This window comes from Trachurus trachurus (assembly GCF_905171665.1).
Source record: "Trachurus trachurus genome assembly, chromosome: 11".
NCBI classification, from domain to species: Eukaryota; Metazoa; Chordata; class Actinopteri; order Carangiformes; family Carangidae; genus Trachurus; species Trachurus trachurus.
In genome coordinates, this window is record NC_139904.1 from 25,863,298 (window position 1) to 25,873,306 (window position 10,009).

General features: G+C 41.9%; 1 long non-coding RNA gene across 1 annotated transcript; it reads right to left on the reverse strand.

Moving 5' to 3' along the window:
• Positions 1-5,749: 5,749 nt before the first annotated feature.
• On the reverse strand, positions 5,750-7,700 carry LOC310994212. The gene is made up of 5 exons (XR_014595784.1): positions 7,599-7,700; positions 6,898-6,951; positions 6,671-6,712; positions 6,393-6,544; positions 5,750-5,988 (listed from the first exon to the last, which is right to left on the reverse strand). It is a non-coding gene; the product is annotated as an uncharacterized lncRNA (long non-coding RNA).
• Between the last annotated feature and the right edge of the window lie 2,309 nt (positions 7,701-10,009).

Consider the following 10,009-nt stretch of genomic DNA (forward strand, 5'->3'; position numbering starts at 1 on the left):
GTAGAGCCACGGCCCCTCTCTCCTGGGTGGGGAGGTGGGTACTGTACATGCCATGCAGAAGAGCTGGGGGGCACACGCAGACGAGAGGGTAGAAGATGAAGGGATAAAAGAGAGGGGGGGAAAAGTGCTGACTTTAACACCATGCTTAGTTTTGTCGTGTTTCTCAGGCTTCTTCTTATAAGCATTGCCCCCCCACCCCCCTCTCTTTTACATGTGTTTATCTACATGTCCTCCTCTCCTCTCCTCACTCTGACGTGTTCTCTTTCCCCCGTCTGCAGTCAGATCAGATTCACCTCTCCCATTGTGCCAGCCTGGTGTATTTAAAGCCCCTAAAAGTATTTCCCTGTAACGTTAATATTCACGAGTGAATAAGCAGCCATCATCACTCAGGCGTGCAGATGATCAGATAGTGGAATGATTGTTTAATTTTAATGTCCTTAGCTTTGCCAACATTGTCTCAGAAGCACGGGAAAGAAGAAAATGTGGACGATTTGATTCAGTTTCACTTTTAGTGATTGTTTTTCTCAGTGATTGGTGAGTCTTGTTGTAGGTGATAATAATAAGAAATGCAACTATTAAAAAAATGGCATTATTACTTATTAAGAGAACACCCAGGCACAGACATGCTCTTAACTGTGTACGGGTGGTTTAATTAAACCCAACTGACAGTGCTGATAACAAATGTTGCACAACTCCCACACGACCTCAAACCAGTGAGAAAGACAATGACAACAAGATACACAGATAACTCGCATGAAAGATAATCATACATCTTGTATTTTTAGCAGAAAATAAAGGGATTGTGTTGTATTTCATCTCTCATCGTGTCTCATTCAAGCTGATTGAGATTGAGAGAATATGAAAGCCCCTTTTTATTGTCAGAGTTAGAGTACATTCATGCTTTTGTTTCTGCTTCTTTGCTTTGCGTGTGTGTGTGTGTGTGTTCACATGGTGAGTGACAGAGAAGCAGCTCCCGCCTCAGAGACCCAAAGAGCTCAGGCTAGTGTGTCGGATGCTTCACTGATCCGGGTCGAATCTTTTATTTCTGCCTCTCCCTCAATGGACAGCCACTCTGTCTGTCAGGTCAGCCTTGGCAGCGCTGACCTTACATGGCTTCCAGCACCTGGGCCAGCAGATGAGCATGTATACCGCTGAGAGTGTCAAATATCACAATCTCGCCCGAAACAGTCCCTGTACTGTAATTTACAGAGAGAGATGAAAAGAGGCCTGGTTTTAAGATGGATTTTCTTTTGTAATTTTTGTGTCACGCTACAATTTTGTCAGATCCCTCAACATTTTAAATAGGTTAAAGAAAATCCTACGCTGTGATTTCTTGTCATCCATGAATCATAAGGTGAATATGAGATCAAGCTGCCGCTGCATTTCCCTGTCTGTTTCACTGGAGCGGAAATAGTCTACCATAGCTACAGCAGGCTCCGAGCGAGGCCTTAGGCACCAGTCAGTGCTGGGAGGAAATTTCCCCTAAATGAGAAGACCCAGAATAGCATTGCTTTAAAAGAACGGCTGCCCAAAACAACTTCTGATTGGCTGACCTCTTTGCAGACAATTGTCAGATTGCACCAACCAGAATGCAACATGGATGGATTGTCATCTAAATTACATTTTAACTCCATTGCTCCATAATTATTAGTGTTCTTCTATTGTATTACTGCCTAGTTTCTGAAGCTATTTGCTTTGAGGGGCTTATATGAATAACAAATTACTTTTTCCTCTACCCTTAATGGATTTCTTTATTCTTTTTTTTTTTGCAAGCAAAAATTATTGAAATTGTCTTTGGTGCATGTTTCAAACACACAGCTCAAATTTCTATGTGAAACATTTCAGTAACTTCACACAGGAGCACTTTCTACCTCTTATAATTTACTTTCATTGCATGATGGCTCATCAATAGCTGGCTGTGACAGATATGCTGTTGTTTGACAACCCACAAATCACTGATTTATCATGTTCCAATGATTTGTCACAAAGTGAGATATGATGTATCTCATAGCATTTTTGTTGTTGTTGTTCTTTTGGTTTTTATTAATCACATTTCAAATTACATGGATAATTGTGCAAAGGCTTGTATTTTCTTTATCCTATTTATATTTCTCTGTATATAAATACAAACTTTTTTTTTTTACATTTCTTATATGTGTACAGGCAATTCAAATGCCTCTTCCCTACACATGTACATGTACTGTACTGTATATATGTGGCAGGACGAAGGAGGGCCCAGGCGGGGTTTGAACCCTAGTCTCCCGGGTAAGAATCTGTTCTTGCCATTCGACATTCCCTGTGGCCAAGTAGCCAGGGCACACAATCAATTGGAGGCATAGTGACAGGACCATCAACTGTCACATATATATGTGTATGTTAATGGATTTCACTGCAACACATCATAATATAAAATATTAAAATGCGGCAAATCAGTCGTGTGTTTACATGGTCTGTGCAACACTTCATTTAACACTTGTTGTGCCCACATGATGTGTTACGCATTGACTTAAGTACAGTCTGTCCTGAACAGTTGCCCAGATATATCAGGCTTGTAGGTGAACGTGATGAAGTTGCTGCTATCCTATAGAGCTGGAAATCATCAACACTGGGATATAGGACAGTTGGATAACACATGTCAAAATGCATGCTTACATAACATGATGGCTGTGGTTGTTCTGATGTATGCTACTCATGACAGACACTTTTCATTTGAAGACAAAATCATAAACAATTCCTCTCTGTGACTATATTACCCACAATGTTCAACTCAATTGCTCGGCAGTAATTTTCCACTATTTGGTTGCGTTATATTAGTGGTGGCTAATGTTGCCTCCTTCTCCTACACTGGCTTCTTTCTGTTACACACCTATAGTTTTTAGCACTTATTCAAATGGCATTCAATTGTGCAGCTCCATCTGGAGACACAAGAGGATTTATAAAACTTTGTCCAAATAAACATTGCACCTTCCTACGACAAAGATGGTAAATGGAGGGCAAGCACTGATGCAATTATGTCAGTTGGTAAATGTTTTAAACTTATTGAACTTGTGATGCCGCTCATGATCAAAGCCACGTGTGATGAGGTTTCATTGTATGACCACACCCACTTGTGATGAAGCTCAGATGAGTGAGGACAGATCCTTAAAGGTATAATGTGTAGGAATTCCCCCCATCTAGCGGTGCGGTTGCATATCGGAACGTATTCTTGATGTTGCATTCACGTGAAATCGGGCAGAAGTCAGACAGACAACAGACGCTGCATGTAACAGGATAAACAAGCGTCTATGTAAACAAGTGGTCCGCCAGCACGAGGCAAAACAATACAGGCGTGACAATATGTTGTCATGGTGATGTTGTATTGTTTACCTGACCCACGTTTTACCGTCTTTCTCTTGTTGAGTAAAATGACATCCGGTTGGTTTGCCGACGGCCGTCTGCCTGACTGCACCTGAATGCAACATCAGTGCCTCCGTCCTTCCTCACACTACACAGTGGTGACAGTTTTAACAGGCGCTACCTGGAAAACTTTCTCCCCGAGCCGACAGCTCCGGTGAGTTTCTGTGGTTACCTACGGTCACGCTGCCACTCAACGTAAAAAATGGCGATGCAACATGGCCGCCTCGGTTCGGTGCATCGCCCACTTATGTATTTGTAACGACTTGCAACAACTCATTCTAAGGTACGAGAAAGCTTTCATTTGTATGCGGGTGTGATTCGACTTCAGTGATGTACGTATTTATGAAAGCAATATTTGATTTTTGCTAATAAAAAGCCAAATAAGTTACATACTTTAAGTCAGGCTTTAAGTCTGGCAAACAGGAACCTAAACTACCAATTAGGTTATTTGTTCCTATAGATGTTACCCACAGAAGCATTTCCTGAATTAGTGCCCCCACACATCCCCTTCCTCGACACTCACACTCTTACCATGCACATTTTTAAGTAAAGGGCAAACTGCAAACTGCATCGGCAACGAGCATTGGCACTGAATGCAAATTGTGCTGTGTAGAGTCCAACGTTAATGTATTTCCAATAGATACAGCACAGGGGCTGCATATAGGAGAGTATGATGTGTTGGAATCAGACATAAAACACTATGCTCATATAGTAGTTAGTGTATGTATGTATGAGTTCCCATGTACAATATGTGCACTGCATGCACTGTATATATTTGTTTGTGTGTCCCAGGGTTTTTCATGGGTCACTGTAACCTTACTTAAACACAAGTTATTTATAGCTTTCCGCTGTTTTGCAGGCTGCGTTTATGTCACAGTAAAGAACACCCCACAGGATATCTCTGTATGCACATGTTCATGTCTACAGTGTCCCGACGGCTGTAAAGGATTTGGGTTACCCACTATCTCCCTTCATCGCTCCCTCCTTCCGCTTCATTACCCCGTTTTCACCCCATCTCACCCTTTGTTAATCCACCCACTCCCATTTGACCTTCCGTCTCCACAGCCTCTTCTCCCTCTGTCCCTGCGCTGGAGCTGTGGAGAGGTGTCCTTATCTCTGATGACAGTGGGCTTGTTGCCAGCCAGGCCACCACTTTGCCCCCAGCTAGTGCAGCTCTCAAGAGAGTCAGACGGTCAGGGATCAGGGGAGGTGTCACGGACTGACCCTGCTCTGCTGAAACAACAAACCACAGCGAAACATTTTTCGGTTCTGTCTGCTGCGTGGCTGGGGACAAGCATTTGAAGTTCGGTACAACTCTTGTCGCCAGCTATACCTTGTGTTTTCACTTTATTTTAGCCTCTGGTAACATGGCCCACAGACCACACAGTAAATGTGGACACTAGACATGTTCTGGTTAGATTTTCCCTGCACTGTAAATTCTAACAAGTTGAGTTTACTTAAAGAAATTTAGGAAACCGATTACCTTGGGAAAAGTAAGTAAACAAACTTAATAGTGTGAAGTAGTGTGAAATTATTGTATCTAAGTAAGCTTTACTTTCTTTTAAGTTGTGAGCACTTAATTTATCTGAGTATAGTTAAATCCACACAAGTTGGCATTACTTGAAATTTGTAATATATTACACTTAAGATATCTAAGTGTAATCCACTTCAATTAAGTTGACAGAACTCAGTTAAGATAAGTCACCTGTACTTAATATACTTTGCAAAATTAAGTGAGTGCTACTTCATTTTAAATAAATTCACTTAACATACCTTAGTTAAGCTAACTTAAATAAGAACACACAAAATGTCATTATGAAAACCATAGTTTATTTTCTATTTCAGTAAACAACAATAACAACAATCAACAAGCTGTTCTTCTGAAACTTGTCTAGAAAGAGACCATCAAAGGTCGAGTTTGGCTGAACAATTGGGGGTGGGAAGTTTGACATTGTACTGTATAAATAAATAAAAACAAATAAATTAGTGCCATTTCCCTGCTATATTGACAATACATTTTCTTTTACATATAAGTATAAATTCATAATTTTTGTGAGAGGGATTATTCTCACTGTGTTGTGTATCAAACATATTTTCTTATTTCTGGAGAACACAATATGGAGAGCTGTCCACAAAAAAATCATCAAAACATTTTTTAAAAAGATGCAAGTAAAATATAATATTCAATTCAGTAAAAATAAATGCATAAAACATTCAATAATGTTTTGTTTAACTGTTCAGCCCCATTATACTTGCACTCATTCACACACCCCACTGTAGACAACCAGTATAGCTATCTCTAGCCACAACATCTAGCCCATAAGAGCAATGTTTTAATGTTTGCAGTTTTTGTTGTCCGAGGTTCAACATTATCTTCTGGATGAAGTCAAATGTGTTCTTCATACCTTTAATCCAGATGGAGTGCATATCTTATGCCGCAGACAGAACACAAAGTGCTTGAGAGGTTATGGGGATTCTCATCCATGACAATGTTTCCTTCAAAGATGATTGCAATGCTGTTAATCACTGGAAGCGTGTCCTCAGTCATGACCCCAACAGGCACCTGGGTGAAGTCATCTCAGTGTCCGAATCCTGCAATCAAAATAAAAAGAACACAAATAAATTTAGGTAGGATGTTATTACCCACGGTTAGGTGTGTTCTTTCTTGTAATCAAAGTGTCCACAAGAATGATACCACATATAAGAAACTAGCACTCTTGAATATTGTCTGACAGAGCTCTTTTTAAAGACTATGGGCAGGAAGAAATGGCCGCATTTCAGCACAAAGTCCTAACAAAAAGCATAAACATTTGAACAAAAAAAAATCCTGCACATTTTGAAATCAGCCACGGTGCCTGAGAACTTTAAGACATGTGTTTGGACTGTGGCTGTTAGAAGTCCAGGTGCAGATATGCATGTCCTCGAGTAACAACATTGAATTTTAAGAAATACTTGCACTGTAGTAGTAGAGGTAGCAGGAGCACTACAACACTTACTTGTGTATTGGGAGGAGGCGATCAAATGATTGGCCGACAGCTCCTTTTCTGGATTTGAAGAGGTCAGTGAGACGAGAAGTATGGTGGTCCAGAGCTTCGTAGAGGTCTTTTTTGAGGTTTTCACTGGCAACTCCGTAGAACTCGGCAAACACCTTAAGAAATAAAAAAACATATCCAAATGATTGTTTACTCCACCATGGTAGTCATTTAACGCCAATAGTCTATTTGACTGTCACATATGATAACACAGTCAACACAGTGTTGGTGACCGAGCGTACCTCTTTTCAAACTGCCACCAACTTCACTGCCAGAGACACCACCTAAGGAGAAAAAAATAAATGTAAAAAAAAAAATTAAATAAGTACAATTTTAACAGTCATGTGTTGTGTCTTATCCAAGAAAGATTAATTGATGAACTGATTAATATTGTTTCAATAATGTTTTTTCAAACTAGTGCCATAAAACAGACAGCATTTTTGAATTTCTAAATGAAAGCAGTACCCACCTTGTCTCTTTTCTTCTGTGTTGATTTGTTGGCTTTACCAGGGTCTTGTACCACCTGCATGAAATAAAACAAACAGGGTAAAGTCACTAGTCAGTGCCAGGTATGAGCATTGATCAAAATACTGTAATTATTCATATCATCATGATCATCCTTTGATAGTTGAATAACAGCTGAAACCAAACTTTCTCTCCTATTTAGCTGATTATGTTACTATGGAATATCTGATTAGCATTGGATTTGCACCCAGAGCAAACAGGAAGGCAGCAACGATAATTTATAAAAGTATTCAGCCTAGGCTTCCGTGCTCGCGGCGGCACGTCGAGGCTCCCGTTGCCCCGGCAACAGCCATGATCTGCCCACTGCGGACCCGGAGCCGCCCCCTCCACGGCCGTTAAGCTAACTAAAACAAGCTAATTTAGCAGCTAACAGACAGCAGGGCTAGTGCAGAAACAGGGGGGACATGTTACACTAGATGGGGGCTCGCACCACGCCGTTTAGACCGAGTCACAACACTTTTTTTCGGACTCGCTCTTGAACTTTCTAACGTCTGCTCTGTGAACAGGCGCGCAGACACACACACATGCTAACATGCCACCGGTCTCGGAAGAGAAAGTCGGGGCTGTTGGCTGGTTTATTCGAACAATTCTCATTCCAAAAATTAAATTATATTGACAAGATATAAACAAAAGCTTTACACTTACCGAAATAAACGTTAGATCCATCCTTCCGTGAAAGCACCGGCTGTACTGTGCATGGCCTCTACCGGCTTGCGTGGGCATGCGCACTGGGGCAAACAGCTCTGTTTACTTGAGTCTCATACCACAAACTGTGCTACGAACTCAGAAAAACCAAGTACGTAAAACTTAATAAACAAGTATGCAGGTAAAAAGTACAGAAAACTCGGTGTAATAAAGTAAACTTAAAGAACCAGTATGAATTGAGTTAAATGCACTATTTTATCTTTAGTCAGGTCATTGTTTGCATTTACAGTGTGGGGCAATATAGATTGGGAGGAGAAAAATGCCTACTGGGTAATAATCACAGTTTTGAGGGCATATAGGGGCTATGCAAGTTTCAATTTCACACTCTACTCTCCTTTCCCACCCGTTTGCTCAGTCTCTCTCTCTCTCTCTTCCTTCCGTCCTTTCTCTCTTTTTCAGTAATCCTCTGAGGCAGTGCTGACAGCGGAGGTATGATAGAGGAGGGCCTGCTGGAGCGGAGAGGGAAATGATCTGCTAATGGTACACTCTCTCCCATAGGACACCTGCTTACACTCCACAGCCCTGCTGCTCACTCAGTTGGCATGTGCGCGTATGCGTGTGTATGTGTGTGTGTTTGTGTGTGAGCCATACCCTCATCCATGTGTGCATTTTCTCAATCAGTGTACCCAGCATTCATTTCCCTGCATCTTCCAGCCTCTGAGAACCCCTCCAAATCCAACTTTTTTCTCCCCCATCCACTACTTGTTCTTAGTCGCCACCTTATTTTTTACATTGTCATCTCTCTCGAGTTCTAATTTCTACAGAAATCTATAGTGTGTAAGTTTCCACAGCTCATCATATCATGCCAGGCTTGATTAAAACAATCCACGCTTGATCATTACACCCTTGGCGGTAACAGAGCACACAGCAATTAATAACCACTCTTCGCAGTGGCTTTGTTGGCCAATTTCTACTCCCCTCATGCTCGGATAATAAACAATCAGCAACTTTAACATCCCAGTAAAACTTTATGAACATGGCTTGATGTGCCTCCCCAGCTGCCTCGCTGTCTAATGTCTCAGCTTTGCTCCCCGACTCCCGCAGCCACTCTCTCCGCCTCTTTTGCCCACAGTCATTTCTGCCTATCCCTGCGGTCCCTATGCACCAAGCATGCTAGTTATCCATTTATGTCAGCTCTGTGAATTGCGGCATTTTTGATAGGCTAGAGAGAAACCGATTCCTAGTGCGGTACCCATTACCTCCCATAGCAACAACCCATGCATTCCATCTTGTACATACATCCCATCATCTACATATGCGTCGCGTGTAAAATGCTAATATGTGTCATGCACGCTAGCTGACAACAGTTCCACGAACACCCAAGAGATTATCTAATATTTATCTGTGTAATCATGAAATTGAATCTATTAATGTAATATATATTCTAATGGAACGATATAACCATAATGAGATGGCTCGGGAACCAATGGGGGAAAATGAGCATCGTTAATTGGCGTTTCACACTGTGGCAGCGGGCCGCATGGGATGGATCTGTTACCATGTGTAGCCCATACCTACCATGAAATGGAAGGGAATTTGAATTTGTAGTGTGATTGTGTTTCGCTCAGGTCCAGCCTTCTGGCGGTCGGGGGTGTACCTGGACATTCGGTGAGTGGGATGTGCCCCCCACGGGGACTTAATGTGGGCTTTGGCTTTGCCCCAGCAGAAAGGCAAAACAATTGGAATGGGTGGGTGGCAGGGTGGTGGGCGGGGATCAAGAGCCTCTCTGCCCAGAGAAGGGGGGCCATATGTGGGGAGCAGAGTGAGACGTCTCCCAGATCAACCACCATCTGGGAGAGAGGACAATATGCCAGGAGCAGCATGAGGGAGAGAATGAAACAGAAAATAGATGGCCTTAAAAACTGACAAAGTGAAGGAGTGAGAGGAGAGGAGGAGTAGGAATTCATGAGGGGAAAGATGGATTGATAGGAGGGCTGACAGAAAGAAAAGCAACTGATTTAGAGGGATGTTGTTTTCATCTGCTCTCTTGGCCCAACAACCAGCATTTAAGCTTTTCTTCTAGAGGTTGATCCTCAGTCCCTTGTGTCTTCTCAGTGACGTATGTGAGTGGTGTGTGTGTGTGTGTGTCAGGACAGTAAAATGCTGTTACCAATTCTCCTTTATTAAAGAAAACTTACCCTGTCTCTCCCTGTACCAACCACAATCACAATGCCTCCCCTTAACTTTCCATACACCGTCCCTGACAGGCGTGTGCGCACATGTCTATATGCAAACCTTTTTGCAGCTGTTGTCTTATCTCAACCTTATCATTTTGGTCCAATTTTATTCAGAGCGTCTGTTGAGATAGGACTTGGCAATTGCCTGATAACATACAAAAACTTAAAAGACAT